This window comes from Dendrobium catenatum, unplaced genomic scaffold, assembly GCF_001605985.2.
Source record: "Dendrobium catenatum unplaced genomic scaffold, ASM160598v2 fragScaff_scaffold_1598, whole genome shotgun sequence".
NCBI lineage: Eukaryota > Viridiplantae > Streptophyta > Magnoliopsida > Asparagales > Orchidaceae > Dendrobium > Dendrobium catenatum.
The window spans coordinates 141,390-166,530 of NW_021320060.1; the positions used below are offsets into that span (position 1 = coordinate 141,390).

The 25,141-nt window shown below is 34.8% G+C and overlaps 1 protein-coding gene across 2 annotated transcripts in view; it reads left to right on the forward strand.

Annotated features, from left to right (window-relative positions):
- Positions 1-20,627, forward strand: part of LOC110094181 (F-box/LRR-repeat protein At1g67190) — a 34,153-nt gene extending 13,526 nt beyond the window's left edge. The window contains exons 3-4 of one of the 2 annotated variants that reach the window (XR_003703076.1): positions 19,255-20,315; positions 20,409-20,627. The gene's annotated coding sequence lies outside the window, so the exon portion shown is untranslated. Of the gene's footprint in view, positions 1-19,254 lie in introns of both variants that reach the window. The other variant, XR_002302844.2, reaches the window with a different exon arrangement.
- Positions 20,628-25,141: the final 4,514 nt, after the last annotated feature.

Here is a 25,141-nt window from a genome sequence, read left to right on the forward strand (position 1 = left end):
TGAGGTTGATGGAAGTGATTTGATGTATTAAGAAAAGTCATTTGGGTTGAAAATGAATGTCTAAATCTATTAAGGGTATTTTGGTCAACCATGATTAACTTGGTCAACTAGGTTGACCCAGGGATTATGATTGGGATCAACAAGTTTGAAATGATATTTTGAACATGTTGGAAGAGGTTCTAAGGCAAGGCGAGGTCATTATGGTCAAAATGACCATTTGGACCCTTAAGGGGCCTTTAGGTCAAAATAGGTTGACTCGATCAACCAACTTGACCCAAAGTTGGAATTGGGTTCAAAAGGTCTCAAAAATTATTTGAAAATACTTGGAGAAGATTTTAAAGATTGATGGTTAAATCAAGTTGAGTTTAGGCCAAAAAGTCCAAGAATTTTTCTTTAAAGGCATTTTGGTCATTTTGGTTTCAGGTCAATTCTGGGTCAAATTAAATCTAGAAAGATGTGGATTATTGCTTAACAAGTCAATATTAAAGTCTTGGGAGTGATCAAAGGATTTGGAGGGGGCTCCAAGGTCAAATTCCACTGGGTAAAAGGTCCAGTGGCATGGATTGTAAATATTTGAAGGTTTTGCAATATTTGAAATTGAATTTAGTTTATAGTGTTAAATTCCTCCAAATGAGTTTAAATTTGGAGGGTTGGCACTAGAGACCTGTCACATCAATATGAAATTGACAGATTCTGAATCAGATGTCAATTGACTGGGTTTCAAGGTGATGGAAAAATCACCTAGAAAGGATTTTAAGACCTAAGTCTAGATTTTGAATTTAGAATGAATCAAGATTTAAATTGAGCCTAAGGTTTGAGGACTAGGAAGATTCTAGGATCTAGAGTCCAAAGAAACCTAAGGTCTAAAGCTCATAAAGGGGTCAAAAGTGACCTCATACAAAAATGAGGTCAACAACTCTATGTGCTGCACATTGCATAGATCTGATTCTTGAGAAGCTTGGGGAGCTACCTCAACATAAAAATGCACTTACTAAAAAAAAATCAAATTTATTTACAACCACTCTTGGGTTCTAGCTCTTTTTAGAAAATTTTCAAAAAAGAAATTCTAAGGCCAGCAGCAACAAGATTTGCCACCGCTTGACCTTAGAGAGCATGCTGGATGCTATAGAACCTTTAGAGGCTATGTTCACATATACACAGTGATTGAGTTGTGCTTGGGCAAAAAAAAACTGAGGGAAAAGAGATTAGAAAGATTATTTTAAATGATAGATTTTGACAAAGTGTCTTATATGTCATTACAACCACTAGACCTTTAGTTCATATTTTAAGGATGATGGATACTAAGAGAAGACTGCAATGAGTTTCATCTACAATGCCATGGATGAAGCCAAAGAGATGGTTGCCTCCAACTTAGGAGGTAATGAGGGAAGCTTTAGGAAAATTTGTAATATTATTGATGATAGGTGGGAGCAACAGCTTCACCGACACTTGCATGCAGTGGCTATTATCTAAACCCTCAGTGTTAATATGCAGAGAACAAGTCTACAAATTCTGAAATATAGTTGAGATTGTATCATTGCATGGATCATCTAATAAGTGATGTAACTGAAAAATTAAATGCTGCATGCAATTGGTACCTTTTAGAAATAAAGAAAGCTTTTTTGGATTACAACAAGCAAAAGATATAATTGTCAAACGATCTCCAGTTGAGTGGTGGATTCAATTTGGTGATGGGACTCCAGAATTGCAGCGTTTTGCTGTTAAAGTTTTGGGCTTGACGTGTTCTTCATCTGGCTGTGAAAGAAGTTGAAGTACCTACAACCAAGTACATACAAAGAGAAGAAATCGTTTGTCAACATTGAGGATGAATTCATTGGTGTACATTAATTATAATAGGAGACTCAGAGATAGGAATTTGAAGAAAAAAAGATTAATGGATGATGAAGATCCTTTGTTTTGCGAGGATGTGGCATCTGATGATGAGTGATTTGTAGATGATAAAGTTGAAGTGATGCCGTCTGATTACAAGATGAAGATTTAAATGTTGATTTCTTTGATGGTCTTAAAGCATCTACATCCACCACAACTCAATAACAAATAAAAAAAGATATATAAATAATATAATTTTCTTAGACTTTTATTAATGTATTACATTATTATTCATTATGATATTGTTCAAAAATATTTAGGGAAGAGAAAGATAACTGATAATGAGGAACAATGAGCTGATTGGGAGACATTGGACTCTATAGGAGAGGAGGAAGAGGAGAGAGCAGTTCATCATAATGATGATTCAAATGAAGACCCCCTTAGTGATGACTGATGACAATGCTCATAACTAGTGAGTTCTTATGTGATATGTCAATGTCATTGATATTTATCTTGTGCATTTTTATGTTTTTATATATTATTTACTCATTAGTATAAACAAAATTTATCATTTTATGTTTACTAAATTTTTGATTTTGAGGCTTACGCCTCAAAATGCCTTGAGGCTTACGCCTCGCCTCACGAACGAAAAACACCTCAATACCCTATTACGCAATTTTAAACATTGACATTACCATCTAAGAAGAATATCTCTCATCTTATTTTCCATTGGAACTAATCCAATTTTTTCACGTATGTACTCATTTCACATTCTGCCTCTAAAGTAACATATGAGGTTATTTACTTGTGCAATCATGTAACAAAAAATTGCAGTTCCCACCATCATCTTATTAGATTTTCCCTTAAGTTTAAGGGCTATTTTTCTATCACACTACAGACCTGATGCATTTTTCTACTTCAATCACCAAATTGAATTCTACTAATAATATCATAATTTATTTCACTATTGTTTTGAACAATAGATTTGAGATATCTAAAACATGCATTTTTTTAATGGATTATTAGGATTGCTGATGGAACTCAATCTCAAGAATTGGGGACCAAAAACATTAAACTAATCTAGAGTCTTATTCTAAACTTAGTTTTCTTTGTTCCTGATCTGGACTATAAGTTACTTTTTGTTAGTAAAATAACTCGGGATTATAATTGCATCACTAAGTTTTAAAAAAATGTGTGAATTTCAAGTTTAGAATTGGAGAGGATGATTTAGATTGCTAATCAATAGGCAGAATTGCACCTACTATTAAGCAATAATACTTATAGTATACTACTCTAAATGTTGGTAGCTCAAAATTCTTCCATTTTAATAGTTATATAATGCCTTGGAATTACAGGTTAGGACATTCCAGCTTTATATTTAAAAATTATTTCCTACCTCATCTAAAAGTAAAGCTCTTGACCTATTTTAATGTAAAGTTTATTTGCTCATAAAACATTCCAAAAACTCGTTTTCTTAATAACCCTACAAAGAAACTCATCTTTACCATATTTCAAGGTGATGTGTGGGCACTGGGCAGCATCTTGTATCAAACATTTCACTGGTTCTCATTCGTGTCTTATTTATTGATGACCTTACTAGATTAATTGGGTTTTTCTACTAGAAGAATATTTTAAAATTGATTTAGTATTACAAATTTTCAGCAATATGGTTCGAGGTCATTTAAAAACAAGAAAAAAAATCTAATTTTAAGAAATGAAAATGCTAAAGATTATTTTAGAAACACATTGGGAGATTGTCTCTTAAGGGATTTTTTATCAAACCTCGTATGCTAATACTCGTCGGCAAATTGGCATTACAAAAGATAAAATTAACATATTCTTGAGATTGCTGAATCTTTCATGCTTTCCACTAATGTTTCAAAATATTTCTAGAGAGATATCGATTCAATTTATCATGTCCCCTAGAATATATAAGTTTTAATTCTATCCACAAACTTTTACAAGCATATCCTCAAATTAGGCTCTTGTCTATGATTCTGAAATTTTTTTTTGGATGCTTTGAATTTACTCATATTCACTCTGAAAGTTTGATCCTATGTTGCACCGGTACGGATACGACGATACGAATACGGGACACGACAATTCTTAAAAATACAGGATACGGATACTGTGCGGATACGGCATTATAATATATAAATAATACATAAAAATTAATAAAGTAATCAAAGTGTAATATTTGAAATGACAAAAAAATTGAAATAAAAGTAAGCATTAAATATTGATATGTCTAGTACAATAACAAAAATAAGAAGATAAATTGCCCATCACATGAAATTTCAACTATTCAATAGAAGGAATGATAGGATTAACTTCTTCAGTGGTTTGTCTTTGAGTTTCTATATCATCTTCAATAAATATCATAGCTTCTAATTCAGGCTCATCAAGTGAAAGATTAGCAATTTCTAATATTCCCATATCCTCAAGAGATTCAAATCCATCTCCAGCAACATCCCACATCCTATTGTCTCCTTCCATATAAGTTGAAGTTTTCCTTGAGAGAAGTCGAAGGTTTGTATGCACGTAAACTAAATCTTCAGTCCGTTGTGGAGTAATTTTATTTCTCTTCATTGATTGGATGAACGAGTATGTGCTCCAATTTCTTTCACAACAGGATGAGGATGAAACTTGAATAAGCAATTTTATGGCGATTGTTTGAAGTAGAGGTGCTGAAGCTCCATGTATAATCCACCACATTTTCGGATCAATTCTCCACCTATCACACAATGACTCTTGGTCATCAAAGTCCTCTAAATAACCAAAAAAATTAGCAAGCTCAATATTCACACTTCTTCTCTCCTCCTCATTTGGAAAATAACGCTTCAAACATGTCTTTCTCATATTTGAAATTTCTAAATCTTTCTGTGGAGAAACTCTTTGAGGATCCTCTTGAAGCCATTCTTTAGTTGAATATCTTCAAATAACATTAAAATGAAATAATGAAAAAATGTTGAAATTTATCTGATTTTAGTAAGTGAGCAAACAATGTAAAGGTGTATTACTTTTGCTCCACCTATCTTCTAGAATAACATAAATAACATCTCAAAAGCTTGAGTCTTCATGAATTGCCTTCCTCTCATATCTATATATAAATTCTTTTACTTTGGCTAGCATTGAATCTCACATCTCATAAAGTGAGATGTAAACAGACTTATCCGTATCAGCTACTCTCAATATCTCATAATTGGGTCTGTGAAATTTATGATGTATTCAATTCATCGCACCATAAATTATCTAAAAGCTTCTCTTTTACATACCTAGCCTTTCCAACATCATCTTCCCTATAACATGATCATTTGCACTGATCACTATAGTTGAAGAATATTTTTTATTTTTTGAATCTTCTCAACAACATTATTACTAGAGGCAAATCGAGTTTCAGCAACTGCAAACATCTTTAAATTAGAGAAATCATTGAACATAGAGAGTCTCATGGAATAATAAAATTTCTAATTACAATTGCATCTCCAGCAATTACCGTGATCCAATGACATCATATAGGTGAATTTCATTTGCCTAGGTATTTAGCTGCACAAATGTTCTTCACAGCAAGATTAAGCGTATGCACAACACATGATGTCTAGAAAATATGAGGATATGCTTGCTCTATAAGTAGACCTGCAGCTCTACAAACAGGTGCATTATCAGTAATGACCTGAATGATGTTTGAAGGCCCCACCATCATGATAATTCTTTGATTAAATTAGAAATGAAGAACTTATCCTTGTACTGTCCTTCACAGTTTACAACTTTGATAAACATAGGATAGCTCTCTGTTACAGCCATGAAGTTGATAAGTGGTCTTCTTTGTGGATCTGTCCACCCATCACAAACCAAAGTAACTCCTTTTTTCCTTCCAAACTCCTCTAGTAGGCTTGAGCAACTTCTCAATATTGTCCCTCTCTCTTCGCAACAACTTCGTTCTAATGACATTATATCTTGGTGGCACGTATCCTGCAAGATTGTTATTGCATGCATATGTAAAGACATTCTTGTAATGTGGATTCCTTGCTAGGTTAAAAGGAAGTCCAGCTGAGTAAAACATTCTAGCTATTTCCCCGTCTAGTTGTTCTCTCATTTGTAAATTAAATGCTTTATCCAAAGCACTATTTTCAACATGTTTTCTTTTTTTTTTGGTTCAAATCCCTCCATTCGAAAAGGCCCTTTGTTTACAATACTGTCATCACATCTAATTGAAGAAGATGATGAAGGATATGAAGCATGAGTGCTTGGAAGTGGAATATATTTTGGAAGCTCTTTTTTACTTCTTTGCTCAGCTTCACTGATTTTTCTTTATAATTCAGCCATTTGTGATGAGCTTATCTTTGGGCAAACTTTGATTCCATGACCACTAATCTTCAACAAATGAGCTTATATGATCCTTTGTATGTTGCATTACAAAAATTGCATTTGAATATAATATTGCCTCCCCTTTTGATGTTTTACTTATTTTTGTAACATAACCCCATAAAGATTTATTATCTTCAATATTAATTTCTAATGGACTATCATTAGAACCAATTCTTATTCCACTAGAGCTCATTATCCTACAAAGGATCTATACAAATTAAAACATATGAATTTGAAACATGAAAAAATTTAAGTGAAAGTGTAGATATGTTGCGACTCTACCGAGGATCCAAGGGGGTGCTGCCCCCTCGCGGGGTTCAACCTGCCCAGTCAGGTCGCGGGGTCAAGGGGCAGCGCTTTTGCGGAGGTTTTAGGGGGCAGCGCCCCCGAAACTAATTTTTTTTGTAAGAGTAATTTTGAAGTGCTGTTTATTTTTAAAGTTATTTTTTATGGAAAGATACCGAGCGATACCGAGCATGTTTTAGCTTCTCAGTGCCGCTTGGTACCATTCGGTACCCCTCTATACCGAGCAATACCGAGCGGTACCGAGTAATATCGAGTTACAGTACCGAGCGATACTGAGTTCCAATACCGAGCGGTACCGAGTTTCAATACCGAGCAGTACTGAGTTCCAATACCGCTCGGTACCGAGTAGTACCGAGCAATACCGAGTTCCAATACCGAGCGGTACTGAGTTCCAATACCGAGCAATACTGAGTTCCAATTCCGCTCGGTACCGAGTAGTACCAAGCAATATCGAGCGGTACCGAGTTCCAATGCCGAGTGGTACTGAGTTCTAGTACCGCTCGGTATCGAGCAGTACCAAGCAATACTGAGTTCCAGTAACGTTCGGTACCAAGCTGTACCAAGTTTCCATATCGAGCCTATGATTAAGAAAACGAAGAACGAAGAAGAAAACGAACCTTCACTGCTCACGTCGCCTTCACTGTTCGCGTTATCGAGCCGCTTCGTCGACGAAGGATGATCCTATCGACTTTAATGCTCGCGTCGTCAAGCCTCTTTGTCGACAAAGGAGGATCCTGTTTGCTTCTATGCTCGCATCATCGAGCCACTCCTTCAACTATAACGAAGAAGATGAACACTTGTGTGGAAACGAAAAACCTAGCTCTTTGAAATGTCTCAGTCGCATAAATGAATATGAATATTGAGCGGAAATGGTGGAAAGTCGAAAAGAATAGGGTAAATCGCGGCTCTGTGTTTTTTTTTAATAGGGCACGTGTATCCGATACGCGTGTCCAGTCAAATTTAAATAATATTTTAATCGGTCACGGCAAAGCCGTATCCGACACGTATCCGTGCCGTATCGGAGGCGTATCCCTATCCGACACGTGTCTGATACAACACGCCTCGTAAATAGGAGTATCCGTGCAACATAGGTTTGATCTTTAAAAGATAGTCTATTTGTTTGGGATTTGCTTTAAAAAAATGATAATAATCTCTCTTTCACAGCCCAAAAATACCACAATTTCATTGGCATTACATTATCTATATATCTTTCTCCCTCCTTAATATCTAATCTATATAAATCATTAAAACTAAGTTGTTTGTTTTACAAATAGCTTTCTTAGATTCCTTACGAGCATCTTTATAACATTCCCAATTATCATAATTTTTACATCTAAACCAATTTTTATTACAAATCTTCTTATTTTTTATATTTTCTTGCACATTTGAATTTCACTACAAACTATTTTTTTTATTAGGAGCTTTTCCTTTCGAAACTCTAAGCATAACTTTTATAATATTCTTAATAACACAAGTCACTTTTTTTACATAACATTAGCATCCTCATGCATAGACAAAATTTTAAGATCTAAAATTTTACTCTAAAAAATACTTTTGTTAATATTCTTTAAACCCCCTCATCTAATCCTAGAAAATTATTTTACTTTATTTTTTATTTTCTACCCATTTATCTTAAAGTCCAAAACTAATAAACGATGTTGGGTACATAAATTTTTATTTGGAATAACTTTATAATCTAAACGTTCTAATTTTCTTATAAGAAATAATCAATATGTATTTTACTATATCCATTTTTATAAGTGATAAGATGCTCAATTCTTTTCTTAAATAAGCTATTAGTTATTAAAAAATTATAAGCTGAAGAAAAATCTAATATGATATTACCACATTTATTTATCGTTTCAAATCCATGACTATCATGAATGTTTTTAAAATTATTTACATCTCTACCATGTCCATTTCAATCTTCTTTAATAAAAACTCTTTCTTTAAGAGGTATTTTTTTGTGGGCTCTAAAAATTCGGCCCTAGCCTCCGCCCGCTCGATGTTTGATTTTTTTTTCGGCGGGGGAGTTTTAACGGATTTAATTTCCGGGGTAAATTTTAGAAGGCAGATGAGTTTGTAGATAAGACACTACCCAGAGATTTCTCCCTCATTTTGCGGGACTTTATGATCTGAGTTCTGGTTTCCTATAGGCGCAAGCCCCCATAGTTAATTATCCCTCCCGATCACGAGAGAGAACTTTCGATTAAGGCTAGTCGTCAATTAGATACATAGAGATGTATTATCTGGCATATAGTAGCAGCATGAGCGTGGAATTGAAAATTTAAGGGTTAGGATGTTGGAGATTCAAGGTTTAATATTTAAAATAGAAATTTTCACCATCTTACACTTAAAGCGGATTGTGGGAGAATGGATAATGGACCCGATCAAGATCCCATGGTTCTGTCGTCCTGGGCAATCATGGTTCCTGGTCTACTTAGTCAGAGGAGGTAGTCGACCCAACCTGACAGGAGGATCTTTATCGGCAGCCATGAGTTGCTTCGTCCAAGGGTACCTTATAAACCTGTGATGAGTGTTTGTCTAATGGGACAAATTTGTATCCACCTTAGCTAATAGAGGGTTTTATGCCCTATCGATTATATTCTATTGATTCATGTCTCAAGGATTTGATGCCACTAAGGAGCGTATTGGCTCTGGCCATAACCGGTATTTCGTGGTGCCATTTGGTGACAAAACCACTAGGTTCAGAGGGCCCCGGGTCATAACCGTTTATCCTGCGGTGCCATTTGGCGGCAAAATTGCTGGTTAGAGGACACGTATCACGTCCTTATTGGCAGGTGACTTTTTGAGAATGGATCCTAGTGATATTTTCGACTAGGCATTAATTCTTTGTGAGCTGAAGTAATTTTTAATTTGTCCATTTCGATAAACTGTAGCGGAGGGTGAATGGATATCTGCTTTAAGTGGTTGGATGGTTGTATTTCAATTTTAAATATTTAGAAATTAGAATTTGGGATTTGTTGGGTTTTGGACTTTCTGGAGTTTTTGGAATTTGAATGGACTTTTGGGAGGCATTTAAAAATGCCTGAAATTAACCCCTCCGGTTGAGATCTTCAATCAACGCGGCCATCATCGGGGTGTTAGGATCATTTCCATTTGTAGCTTGAACCATGTCAACTCAGCCGAGCTATTGACTGAGGATCAGGTTTCTTAGGCTTCATGCCTTTGTTTGTGAATTTTCTTTGTTAAAGGCCTAATATGAATGCATAAAATAAATATTCCGGTCAATTTCGTAACCGTATATTTATCCGATGGTTTGAACCCTGTCTACTCCTATTTACATGCTTAGGAGGATTGGGTTTTGTAGGCTTTATGCTTTTGTTAGTGAATTATCTTGATTATAGGCTTTCAAGGCCTAATATGAATGTATTAAAATAAATACACCGGTCGGCACAATCGTGTATTTATTTGAAGATTCGAACCTTGTCAACTCCTATTGATCCATATAGAAGGATCGGGTTCGAACCTGAATTTACTTGTTGACCCGTGCAGCATCCCTAGACGTCACGTGTATACCAGTAACATGCTCGCCGGGGCTCATGCAGGTGTTTGATTGTACTTACCCCTTTGTGTACTTATGTGCATACATATTAAGGTGCATGTGCAGGGGTACACTGAAATAATTGTAGTTGTGTAGGTAATTGACATTTGAACACACAACACTTCATTTGAGATTTTTTACACGCATTCTGTTCGCTAATACAAGTGTTACGGATTTGGTGGCGACGCGTTGTAAATTGTAGACGCCTTCTGTCTGCTTGTATAAGTATTGCAGATCTGGTGGTGGTATGGTCTTGATGTTAGGAGGCATCTCCTCATCTTGATGTTGACTCCCCTTTCTCGTTCACCGGGGAGGGTTCTTCTTGAAGTCCGTGGTCATTGCTTTGAAATGGACTCTTTTCAAGCTCTTTAGCATAGTAGATTTATTACTTCCGGTGCACTACAGGAAAATCACTTATTACCGGCGGAATTTTCCGGCGGCTTTCCGACGGATTACCGGCGGCTTCCCGACGGCTAATTTTCCCGCAAAATTTTGCCACGGCTAATTTCCCGCAAAATTTTCCCGCGGACTTTTCCGGCGGCTTTCCGGCGGATTACCGGCGGCTTTCCGTAAAATAGAGTATCTGATTGTAGGGGGAGCCTGGCTGGAGCGCCACCCGCGCCTGGCGGGAGGGCGGGGTAGCCTGGCGGGAGCGCGGAGCCTGGCCGGTGGCGGGGTTCGGGCGCGGGGTGGCTGGCCGGAGCGGTTTTTTTTTTTTTTTTTTAATTTGACCGGCGGTTTAAGACCCGCCGGTAAGCCGCCGGATAAACTTGCCGCCGGAAAAAACCGCCGGAATTTATTTTCCTACGCGGTTTTTTCCGGCGGCATTTAAACCGCCGGAAAACCGCCGCTAAATTGCAAAACCGCCGGAAAATGCCCAATTTCCGCTGGAAATTGCCGCCGGAAATGAGTGATTTTCTTGTAGTGGTGTTTGTGGACAGCATAACCATTTTGTTCTTAAATATAGGACTAAGAAGATGCTTTGGAATACCAGGAAGTTTAGTTCTAATTTGTTCAAACATCTCTTTCATTCTACAGGAGGTGTCCTTTTTCGTTCATCGATTTGCCCTTGTACCCGACGTACTTGAAGATTTTAATCACCATTGTCGTAGGTGATATATATACTTGTGCCCATAGTGGTTTATTATACCAACGATATATCCACTGTTGTTATCCACAAGCTGCTCGTGTTTGTTTGTAGGGATCTGTTGTATCCACTATGACCTCTTGGAAATGTTCGTAGAAGACCCATTATTTCTACTTCATATTCACCTTTCACCAATCTCAGGTGGTTTGTTGATTGTATTTGTTTGTAAGGATGGGTATTTCACTATCAAGTAGTATTGTTGCATTCTTCAATCAACAGGCATAGTTGCTTGTGTTTTGAGTTCTTCATTGTCATATGTGGAAGACACTTGCACTCTTTGTAGATTGACACAATATTTTACAATGGATTCAATATCAGAATAGAGTTTTGAAAATTGATATTTCTATAATCAAACATAGTTCAAAGAATAACATATCATCTCAAAAGATGAACATGAAATTCTATAGAATATGTTTAAAGATAGAAATACGTTTTTGAAAAAGTTTATTCATTCTTTTATTTAGATATGACAAGAAAAATATTGTATCATCTTAAAAGACGAACATAACATTCTTCAAGATATCCAAAAGTGAGAATGAGTTTTATAAAATTCATCATTTCTAAAGTTGAATATAACAAGTATAATATTATATTATCTGAAAAGATAATAATAATATTCTACAAGTCTATTCAAAATTAGAAATGAAATAATAAAAATATCTACGTTCCTAAAGATAATAATAATATTCTACAAGTCTATTCAAGTCTATTCATCATTTCTCCAATTATGTGCTTACTGTTGAGCTCGCTCTTTGGACCAAGTTGAGTTAACGAGGCTCTGCTCAATATAGCCCTCAACTTTATGGGAAATGTATCGAGGAACGTGAATGACTTTACTACCCACAACGGTCTCCATGGGGCCTTGACTCTCAAGACCTAGTGGGGCACCTATATTATAGGATAAGGAGGCACATTCACTAGCTCGTGGTTTTATGAAGGAGTCGTATAGTGAAGGTATAGAAGATTTGTTAGTCGGATATGAGATGCTAGCAAGGAAGTTTAAATAGGTTAGAATTTGATTTGGGCTCAAAGGGTTCAAATAGGGTCAACATGGGTTGACCTGGTCAACCAGGTTGACCCAGGGTATAGTTCTGGGCCCAGTAGGTTGGGACTAACTCACTAGGTCTAGTGAATAAGGGGTTTAGGTCAATCTGGGTCAACCCAGGTTGAACTAGTCAACCAGGTTGATTCAAGGCTTGGGCCTGGGCTTAAAAGATTTGATTTGACCCAGGGAACCCAATGGGAATGGGTCTTGGGATCTGGTTTGGTCAAATTGACCAAGTCAAACTCTTTGACCAAGAGTTTGGGGTAAAGAGAGGTCAACTTCAGTCTTCTAAAAAATTTGGCTTTTCTAGTTTTCTACCCGTGGCAGTAACAACAAAGAACAAATCTTATATTGTCGATTTGTTTTCTTTATCATCTTTAATTTTTTAGTGTGTTTTTTGTAATTAAGATTGATTATTGTGTTAAAAAGTTTGAAATTAGTTAAGAAATAGTTAGTTAATTATTAATAACTAGAAATGTTGTAAGACAAAATGAGTTTTCATGATCATGAATTAAGAACCTGCATTTTTTAAAAAGATATTATGTATAATGATAAAACATGATTAAGCTTGCATTGCAGGATTGACTAAAGCATTGCTATGTTGATGTTACTGTTTTTTATAAGTTCTTTATCAATAATATGATAAAATGACTATGAATATGTCTCACACCATTACACTATTAATAATTATATACACATCTACTTTGATACATTCCTTAACATACCCAATAATGAAGATTGGTCACCACATAACCCAAATATGGGTTTGATCCCAATCATGCCTCCTACTTACAGGGGATACTCGAGAAGACCTCATGCTAATTACTTTTAAAATACAATGGATGAGCATCCAATCAATCATACGAGGATGTGCAGCATATGCAAAAGACAAGTCACAACAAAGTAATTGTTCCCTTAGTAGGTATCAGCTATTTTAATAATTAAAAAATTATTAAAAAACCTAAATTTGATTACTAATGTTGGGTTTAATATATACATAATGAAGTTAACGTCGAAGCGGATGACACATCAAAGATTTCAAATTTGCATTAAATATAGTTTTTGTAGAACCTAAATTATATGGGAATTTGTTATTCATAATGGAAATTTTTAAATTTGTAAACTTGTTGTCCAACTATTTTGTTGATTATACTCACCAAATTTTATAATGAATTGTTATGATGTTATGTAATTATTGTTATATACGTTATTGTTAAGAATTACATTATTATTAATTCAATTCAATCTTACAATGCATTGCCAGACCAATGAGAAGTCTCATGGTAGCTTGACTAAGGATTTTGTTAATATTTGTAGTGCATGAATTCATGAATATGTTATAAGGGCAACTGAGAGTTCTCTTGAGCAACATGCCTAGGCTAACGAGATTTTAAATTTTGCACGCAGTGTGGATGAAAAATAATGATCCTATACTTTGGTATTTTTATGCAGATGAAATGAAAATAGAGGAAAATATGAGTACGAATTTCTTAAACTCCATGGTATGGAAGCATATAGTTGAAAAGTAGTTTGAACAACATTGTTACCTTGTTAGTGCTCACTTCTTATAAATGCATTTTCATGAGGTCCGTCATGAGAGGTTAGGGGATGCGTTAATTATTCCTTATACATCATATTGTGATCTTGAACATCTCATTTTTTATCGACCATGGATCTAGCTGTGGAAGCTTTCATTTCAGATTTATATAAGAAAATAATAATGAAGTTATTTCTTGGAAGTAAATGCAAGAAGTTTTTCTACCTTACTGGTTGGTAAGACTTGCAGTACGAGTTTTAGTTCTACTTTGGTTATTGCCCATCAAAAACTCAACTCCAATCTCATATACATAAATTGTTAAAGGAGGAGTAGTGTAATCTTATACACGTAACATGTTTGATTTACTTGTTCCAAATTTTAAACATACTATTATTAACTTGAGCCTCAGGACACTAGGTCGAGTCAGGGAGGTTTCATAGGGTACAATGAAGGATTTATGAAGTCCCATAGGCTTGGATTCACCTGAGTTACAAGGGCTAGCTCAACCCATCATGTCACATGGATAGATTCTTAAATTATGGTTGGACGCAACCACCACCTGAGGGAAATAAAGGTGGCAAAGCTTATGGAGAATTCTTGAACTCAATTCATGTACCACTTGGGCTTGGGCAGGTCAAACATATAATGTGTCTTAGTTTTGGCATTTTGGGTGTCATTGAGCTAGCTCAAATGAGATAAATCATGTTAACCCAAAGGTTGGGCTAACCAAGATTGATACCATGCAGCATAGGAAACACAAAGAAGTGTTAACTTGGGTCAATTGGATCTAGTTTAAAGTTTGTTCAATGTAAGGTCATTTTTACCATTTTTGTTAAATCAAGTGGTTAACCTAGTGGACTAAAGGCATGGGTTACCTTGGGTTAGATCCTAAGCATTCTATGGATAGCCCTATAGATTCAAATGGAATTAATCAAGCCTTGGTTAATGGATTTACAAAGAGTTTCAATGTATGCAAGCTTGGTCAACCTTGGTTATTGGTTAAGCAAGTTGACTCATTGGTCGGGTTTGGTTCATCACATTCCAAATGATGTGTTTAAAACTTTGGAGGAGGTTTCAAGTATTAGGAAAGCTTACATGTATGAGATGCATGTTAAAACCCTTAAATATTCATTTGGCCAACTTACGTTGACTTGTTTAACTAGGTGAACCTATGGGCTAAGGTTGGGCTCAACCCATTTTAAATGATATGTTGAACACATTGGAAAGGATTTCATGTAATGGTAAGGTTTATATATATGAAATATGGCTTTAGGGTTCAACGGTTCCATATGTTCAACCTAGGTTGACTTGGTAAACTAAGATTGATCATGGCTTGAGCTAGTGTTTAATGCATGGCAAATGCTATTTTGAAAATATTTGGAGAAGGATGGATGGCAATCCTAAGGTTTAAGGAAAATTCAATTTCCAAGGTTTAGTATTTTAGGGTTTTGTGGCCAACCATGGTAAACCAAGGTCCAATGTAGGTTTAATGTATCATGCCAATGTTGATTAGCATGATCAATGAGTTTGGAGAGGCCTCCAAGGTTAAAATCACAAGTTGTCATGTTCAGTTGCATAGGCTCTAAATATTTTACAATTTTGTATCCTATGGAAATACTTTGGGTTTTAAGGGTTTGGGGTCATAAAATTCCTTTAAATTGATGTGGTTGACCCTAGAGATAAGAAAAATCAATATGCAAGTGAGCTCAAGAATCTAAGGTTATTTGTTCATGTTTCAAGACAAAGTAAATTTGTCCAAAAATAGGTTATGGATCAAGGGGTTTTAGGTTTGGTTCTGACACTGAATTCTAGAGTTTGGAATTGATCAATGAGTTTAGTCACTATATTGGATTTAGATTTGATTTAGTTAATGATTTGGGATTATTTAAGGTATTAAATACTCAAATCATTGATAATCATTACTAATCATTAGTGATTGAATAGGTAATTAGCTGACTATCAATGGATACTATCAAATAATGGATTTAGGGCTAGATATTGATTTAGATTTTGAAGAGATCAATGTAGATCAATTATTGTGAAATTTTTATTCTTTAGAATGATCAAACCACTAACAATCAAGGGTGATTTGCAAGTGGTATATTAGATCATCAATTGACAGTCAAGGTTTATTGTCAAGAGATGGTTTCAAGGGTCAATGATGAATTCAACAAGAAAAACATGGTGATAAGTTAGATTTAGGATTTGAAATGTGTTTTAATGATTTTAGTTTAATAATGTGTGTTTATTATGGAGATATTTTACCTCATTCAAAAATGGGTTCAATACATATCATTAGAGCAGGGCTCCTTCGACAACTTTCGTTAAGCAATTGCCTTCCCCAATAGAGGAAACCTCATAAGTTCCTCTCTACGTCAAAGAAATCCTTATTTATCTCAACCAAAATTATGTCTCCCCCATGAGATATACAACAAAAATTAACTAAACATAGACATCTCTCCTAGAAGACTTCCCTTATGATAGTAATCACCAATCTCAAAGATCAATGTCAAATCATCACTGACCCCCCTCTCGTTCGAGTGAATGAGCTCATATAGGCTTTCTACCTCATGCCAATAATATCTTTAGACACTCACAGGTACACCTCACCCTTATCAGCTCCTACAAGATCGACACTGCTGCTAGTAGAGCAATATTAAAGACATAGTATAACTATTGTAATTCATGCACATTTTACTATAACCCTTCAAGCCCTATAAATAGATGGAAGGTGATATAGAAAAGAGGAGGATACAAGATGATAAGAGAAGGATAATAAATGACACCACAAAAATATTGAGAGAGAGAGAGAGATAGGGTGATGTTTTTTCTTTGATAATTTACCATATGCTATGTAGAATAGAGCTTTCATTCCCTTTCATTATATTATTTTTGGCTGAATTAATAAAGATCTTGTCCAAATCCACTCTTTATCTTCTTCCTTTTCTATTTTATCTTCATCATCCTAGCAGTCATGTCCTCATGCTTATCAATTGGTATCATTCACTAGAAGAATAAGGATTCAATAATCATGTTAATGTTAAACCAATACAATATAAAATCACATATTTTTTGGTTGGGTACATCAACTAATATAAGTAAATTTTTTGTAATGATGCATGTTTTTAATTTCTCCTAAATTTACGTTGAAGTTTTGACTTATTATAGAAGAAAGAGAACTTTATGGTTGGTTTTAAAACTATGGCACTGAAGTTTCAATCCAACATTATCCTTAGATTTAACTAATTGAAGCAATACATACTATAGTATTCTAGATAAAAAATATGTTATGGAAATAGTCAAGATGCAATAGCCACATTTTATCCTAATCAAAAAGTTCAAAAGTACTTAATATTTGGATTTGATTTGCATCATAATGTTAGGTAATGTGATAATAATAATTCATCTCTAAAACCAAAATGGAGGTCTACTAAGGGTTTTGAATGGATCTATCAATTTTTATTGAGTCTTATAAAAATAATTTTTTTTTTTGCTAGAATTTTTGTATCATAATGGGGTGCATTATTAAGTGTAAATTTTATACTATTTTCTAAGTTAAAATTTACTAAAATATTTTATTTTAGTTATGTTTGTGTATAAACTATTTAGGAAAATGAAAAAAAAAATCATAAGTATTGAAGGAATAGGACAATGCCAAAATTTTCTGTGCCACAATATTGGTATCTACAGAATCATAGCGCCTAATTCAGACATTACAACATTGGCTACTTTAAAATTTTGGGAATATCAGCACCGAGCTGAAACCAAGGTTAGCTCCAAAGCAAAACCACAGCCTTGTTGCACCATAATTTAGCACTGCAGCATTGGAGCCTCACCAATTTGAATGTCTGAGCAACAATCATCATTATATCATGGTGCCAGAGTATAGTTTCAAGAACCATAGTGTTAAAATTTTAGAAATGCCACGGTGAAGCAATTGAAAAAATGAGGATCCACACTAACTCTAACAAAATATACACTTGTTCAACAAGTAACTATGCTAGGTCATCCCAACATCACAACGAAGCATATATTATAGCGTTGAGGTGCTAATTCAATTAACAACATCGTGGTGCAAGCTTGTTGAGCTCCATAGGACATGAGTCCATTTCTACACTTGTATAAATAGTTTTTTAGTTATTTTATTTAAAATGCTCTATCAGTTTCGTGGAGTGTTATACTTTATAGTGTCTTCTTCTAATTACTCCTTAGAGTAAAATTTAAGGGAGTTTAAGGAATTGTAATATACGGTCATTTTGGTGATCGTAGCCTCTATTTTATAAGCAATTCTATTATGTAAAGAAGAATGAGCCTGCAAAATATTTATTAATCCTTCTGTGTGACATTTATCTTATTCTTTCTTTTGTACCTTTTTTCTTATGAATGAAATAAACATGACTTTGCTTCCTTTTTTATCCATGTCTGGAAAATTCTTGAAGTTTTAGGCTAATGATTTAAATATATAGTGACTTTTGTGCTTTAAATTATTTCATAGATGTTTTCAATATATCTTATTCTTTTTGAAATGCACATAATAGTCATGTATGTAGTCTATATCTAGTATGATGTATAGCCTCAATGAAGAAATAAAGGAATAAATATGATTATTGAAATGGAATGTTGGCATACCTAGACATAAAATGTTTTACCTTAAACCTCTCTTTTCACCCCTACAAGCTTGATAGCATTCTAGGGATGCATATGATCTAATTCACATCTAAAATAAAGAGTCTCATTTGGAAAACTATATTGTCTTGCATTCATTAGTCAAAAAATTTTTTATTTCCAATAGTATCAAATTTTCTTGTGAGTCTTGATTTTGTAGAAAAATAAAACATAAAAACATCCATTTTTATATTAAGTAGAATAAAATTTGCATTTAAATTAAATAATAATAGTTTATTTGTAATTAAGTTGAACATTTTGTTGTGGGATCAAAATTCTTCTCTATCATGTTTTTACTTGATTTGACACATATATTTACATATTTTGCTGGCTTTTATAAATTTTATATCAAAGAAAATCTATGCATAAATCAAAATCAAAATAAAAAAGTAATTCACATAGAGACCATTCATCAAGTTTTTGGCATCATTATTGGGGAAGTACCTTGCATACTAAAATTCTTACTAATTATTGAATCCTACTTGAATCTTGTATCTTTATTTTTGCTATGGTAAAAAATTAAAAAAATATAAAAAAAATAAAAAAGAATTTTATTGATTATTTAGTTCATAATTTTAATTTTTAGTTTTTTTATCATTGTTGATTGCTTAGTAAAACTAGTAAGGATCCCTTATTATTTGATTCTAGATAAAAATAACTCTTACCAAAATTCAATATATATATAGTAGTTCGACAAACATTAATCTTCCCCTGAGATAAAAATTAAATTATATTATTTTAAGCTGCATGTGATTTTGTTCCTCCCTAGACTAAAACAAGTCTTACTTTAGGTCCAACCTGACACGAATATTGTCGGGTTGCCCGGCAGCTGCCTCTTGCTCACTTTGTAACCAACTAAATTATCTCAATTGCTTAACATCTGGACTATTGCTTCTGAAGTAAAGGTAAGGTGTGTTTGAAATAGGGCAGTTACTTTGATGAATTCTTCCGTTGAATAAAGAAGAGTTAGCTTTGAGTACTCAATTCTGCTGGCTTTTCAGGTAAGCATACGTTAATGGATTGAATTTTTGGCCCATGCTCATTTTTTAAAAATTTTAAATATTGTTTTATCCATCTCGTTGAATATTAATATATCTAAAAGTATTTTATGTCAAAAAATGTTAAATAAACTAGCTGATGAGCTGATGAGCTGATGAGTGACTGACTCGAAGTCGACTTATTAACTCATCAAGTTAAGATAACGAGTTATTTATGCAGTTGAGCTTAAGAAGCTCACAAATATATTTAACTCATGACAGCCGTAATCCTTGTGTTAAATGCACAACATCCTTCCTTTTTCAATATTATGAATATCCATCCCATTTCAATATTTATTTGCAGTTGAAACTGTTTGGAAAGAATTTGACGCCTTGTTTGACAGTTATGTTGTACTTAGTTGTTCATATTGAACCATCTGCTAAGTCTACCAATTCCACAACTTCTCAAATTAGGTATGAGAACCTTGCTTTTTGGTGTAACCCCTCCCCTAGTGCAGCTCTGGTTTACCTTTTTAATGCATCCTTCCGAACTAAACTTCAGTAGGTAAGCTCTCAATTGTTTTGATTTGATTTAAAATATTAATTATTATAAGAAAAAAAAAAAGAATAAAATTTATATCCGAATATTTCAATACAAATTATCTTAGAACCAACAAAAAATTAATGAATTTGCTAAGGGATTAACTATGTAAAAAAAGAGAGAATCCCAATTTCTTAAATTTTGTCTCGTTCCACACTTTTGGCAGCACTCATGGCTGCAGCGCCGGCGGTAGGCTCTTTTGCTCGCTGGATTCCTCTTGGATTGTCTTCTTCTTCCTCCCGAAACCTAGATGTCTCTAAATTTAGGCAAGGTGGTGGTATCTCTCAATAGAAATATGTCTCAAATGCTCCACTGGTAATTAAATAACCTTTGTCTCATATTTTGAAATCGTTGTCCCCGGTTGCAGGCAAAGGCAAGAGCATTGAAATGGATAATGGTTTGCCGCCTCATTATACTCCTACTTATGGAGGTAAGATGCGTGTAGATAGACCTAATGATTTTGAAGCTTCTTCTTCCTCAGGAATGAAGTTTTTTGTGAATAGTTTGGTAATATTATTTACAAATCTTATATGGTGTATGTTGAGGTTTTGCCTGTGAAAGTTAATTGTGATAAGGTTTCAGCCAATTGTTTTAATTTCAAGAAAGGTATATTGATTCAGTAACTAATGTTAAACTGGTGGATGAGGGTATAGCAGTGAAGGGAAATGCAAATACGTCTAATAAGGTTCCTTTGAAAGCTTTGGCTAGACTCCCGAATATAAATATTCAATGCTCTAATATTGAATATTTCCTTTCAGATGTTGGAAAATCAGTCAAGATACATAAGCCTAGTGTAGCAGCCAATTATAAAAAATTAAAACTTTCAGTTGTTGTTAATGTTTTGGGAAATTTTTCCTAGTTCAGGTGATTGCTGTGGAGCTACGTCGACAATGGGCCAAATTTGAAAAGTTCCACCTTACTATGCTTGGAGGAGGTTGGATATTATGCTCATTTTTTTCAGTGGAATCTATGGAGAATGTGTTATCATGTGGCCCTTAATATGTAAATTGCCACATTGTTGGTATTGATAAGTGCACGCCAAATTTCTCACCTACATCAATGAAGGGGTTGTCATCTCCAATTTAGGTTAGAATGCCTCGTATCTCTTTGCATTGTTGGGATGAGATTAATGTAGCTAGAATTGCTTCTGTAAAGACCATTTTGCTCCCAGGTTCGTCCGGATGAAATTGGATCATCCGGGACGATCGGTATAGGTTGTGCAGGAAAACATGTTTGGCTGCATGGTTCGTCTGGACGAAAGTCGGATCGTCTGGACGAAAATCGTCCCGTGAGCAGATCGTACGGGACGATAATTAATTTCGTTTGGACGAAATTTGTCCAGAGCCCAAGTCGTTCGTGACGATAATTAATTTCGTTTGGACGAAATTCGTCCAGAGCCAATTCGTCCCGGGACGAAGTTGCGATCGTCCGGGACGATCAATTTTGATATATATAGAAATAAGATGTTTTGGAACGAAAAGGACGTCCAGGAGAGAGAAAAATGAAGGAAAAGAAGGAAAAGAGGATTTTTGGGCGACTCCGGTCTGTTTTCGTCCGTTGTTGTAGTTAGAGAAGTTGACCGACTCGAGGTAAGGCACATTCCGTCTTTCTCAATTTTCAGAAACGAGAGTTTTGACGCATTTTCTGTTCCGGATTTTGTTTCCGTTAGCGAATTTCTGGTATTATTTTCTTTTGACGAAAGTTTTATCGCGTAACTTTTGGTATGTCTCTGAGATGATAATTATGCACGTTTTGAGTATTTTCTGAAAGATTTTTACCGGATATTTTGGATTCTGCGGTGTTTTGATTGAACTGCAAATTATCAGGATGTTGAAAAATATTTTGTCAATACAATGAAAGTCTTACAATGTTGTTGTGAATGTTCTGTGGTAATTTGGTAAATTTTTGAATCTGTGAATTGTGTAAATTCCGTATACTGCCGTTATGTCGCTGAATTTTCGTACGATTTCTAAATTTTCTGAAATAAGATGATTTGAATATTTGATGTGTTTGTGCTATCAGAAGGGAGTTATAAGGGGCCAGAATCCTATGTAATTTCCGTTGTCTGGATCATGGAATTCTAAAATCTGAAATGAGCTCTGAAATCTGAAAATAAGTTCTGTTCTGTAACATCTGATATCTGTTCTATTCTGGTGCTACAAGCACAATGGGAGACATAAGGGGCCAGAATCCGTTGAGATTCTGTCTATGTCAGGGAAGGGAGGCATAAGGGGCCAGAATCCGTTGAGATTCTGTCTGTGTCAGGGATATCTGAAATCTGATGTTATCTGAAATCTTTTGTTTGATATTTGACAATCTCTTCTGTAACTTATCTGATCTGTTTTATGAATTATCTGAATATGTTCTGTGAATTATTTGATTTCTGATTTCTGTACGACTCTGATTATTCTGTATGATTCTGTCTGCTCTGTGATTTGAAAGCTTGATGATATTTGTTCTGAACTCCGATTGATATGACTTCAGTCTTTCATATCCGATGTTTGATTTCTGATTGAGCTATTATCTGTTCTGTCTGTAATACTATTTCTGTAAGATTGTTCGTATTCGGTACGGATACTTTTCTGATGTATTTTTTGATGTGGATTTCTGAGGATTTTGATTGGTGAGTGATGTCTTGCTGAGCTGTTAGCTCATCCTTGTTTTCTGCGTGGTTTTCAGGTTCTGGGAAAGGGAAGGAGATCTTGGACTAGACGTTCTAAGTATGATCTGTGATTAGGTACATGATACTTTTGATTTTTGTACAGTCATGGTTTTTCTGTTCTGTTATGTTCTTTCTGTCTGTAGCCATGCACTGTATCTGTATATGATTATTTTAATGAAAGAAAAGATAGATGAACTGCGCTGTGTTTGTATGTTTATAGTAGCTCTGTGTTTTTCTGTCTGTGTTATATTTGGAAGAAAGTTCTGAAGCAAATTCCAAAGTCAGATCCTGGATTTGTTGGCTGTGTCGCGACCCGATGCGAGCGGGATCCGTCTCGGTCGGGTTGGGTCGTGACAGCTTCTTTGTTAGGAACTCCCCTATTAATTGATAGCAATATGTTTCAATGGAGAAGAAGAGAGTTTGCTAGAGTATGTGTTCGGGTCGCAGTAGATAAACAACTTCCTTTGGGAAGTTGGGTGGAATATTCATCTGGACATTTTTTTTTCAAAAATTTGAATACGAGAAGATCTTTACATTTTGTTTAAAATGTGGAAAAAATGGTCATTTAATTAATGAATGTAATTTGAAGGACAGTTGCTAGTGATAGTGAAACAACTAGGTCTAATAGGGAAGATAGGAACCTTAATAAAGCTTTGTCAGATGTAATGGAGACTGGTTCTACTTATGGACCTTGGATACATGTGAATCATGGGAGGAAAAAAAAAGACATTTTATAGCTATTAACAGAAGAAATCAGAGTAAAGTTTGGTGGGGCAAGAAAGATATTATTGTTAAAGGGATTGTTGATGTATTTAGAAATTCACATCATGACTTTGATGTGATTGACAATCAGCATTCTTCAATTGCTGATGTAATGAAACTTGACGTGCCTGTAATATTCGAAGGTGTGGATTTACATGGACTATTCATGATGAAGTTGTTGCTGATCAAGTAGACCTGAAATTGAAGAATACAAGTTCAGGATTTGATAAAAATCTGGTGTATCTGAAAAATTCTGTGGAATTGAATGGTGTTGCTCTCTATGAAGATGTTGCTGATAAACTCAACTTGGAAATGAAGAATTAGTTGCTAAATTGCATCCAAAATCTGGATTAGAAACTATTCCTTGTTCAAAAAATTATTTAATGTGTTGAGTGGAAGATGGTGTGATACAACTGAGGAGGGGGAAATTGTAGTTCATAATCCAGAATTGATGTCTAATTTGGACACTAAGCAGGAGTTATTGACCAATGATTGTTCTGTTGTTGATGATACTCCAACAGGTGGCAAAGTTAAACTTCAGAAGGAGCTGAAATCACTTGGACCTGTCAATATTCTTCCTCGTGTTAGGAGGAATGAAGCGTTCAAGAAAGTAAGGGGTGGGGGCCCTTCCCCTAACATTTCCTAATGACGTCTATTACGTTTTGGAATTGTAGAGGGGCAGATAAAAAGGAATCCTCTCTATATTTAAAAGATTTTGTAAATGATTTTGATGTGTTATTTGTTGGGCTTGTGGAAACAAAATATGCTTCTATTGATCGGATGGAAATCAATAGGTTCATGGAGTGGATTGGGATTATTTTTTATTTCCTTATGATGGCATGTTTTGTGGAATTATGGTGCTCTGGAGATCTTATTGGGCTTCGTTTCATGTTAAGATGGCTAATACTCAAGTTATTAGTGGTGATTTAAATGTAATTAATAAAGGTCCCTTGAAAATTTCTACTAGTAGAGATGTGTATAAAAGGAGAGATTTGTGGAATTTTTTGGAATCGGCTTGTTCTATTGATCTTCCTTCATTGATTAGATCAAGGGGCTTCAATTGTTAATTGTCTCAAGAAGATAAAAGGGGTGGTAAGAAGTTTGTTTCTTCTTAAGGGCTTAAGGAGATGAATATGTTTATGAATGATAATGACTTTCATGAGGTTGGATTTGTGGGACATAAATTTACTTGGTGTAGCAATAAGATTGGAAGTGCTCGTATTTTGGAGAGGCTAGACCGGTGTTTGTTGGCCTTACAGTTTACAGCTATTGAGCATCTTCTGAGAGTGGCATCTGACCACTATCCAATTATGATGGAGGTGTTCAAATCTATTTGTTGATAGAAAAGAAGGCTACTATTTGAAGATGTTTGGATTTCCTATCATGCCTCTACTAGTATTGGTGCTAAATTATGGAATAGATTGGTTAAAGGTAATTCTGTCTAGATTCTAAATAAAAACTTTAGTAGAACTTTAAGAGCTTTATTCTTTTGTAGTAAAGCTAAGTTACAAAACCTATCTTTTTTGAAAAATGATTTTAAAAAAGAAAGTTTGGAGGAATATGAAGGTTGGTCATCAGAAGAAAGGTTGTGGTTATTAAGGGAAAAGGTTCATGAGTTGAATGTCTCTTTCGCTCATTTGAATACTTGGTGGACACAAAGAGCTAAAGCTAAATGG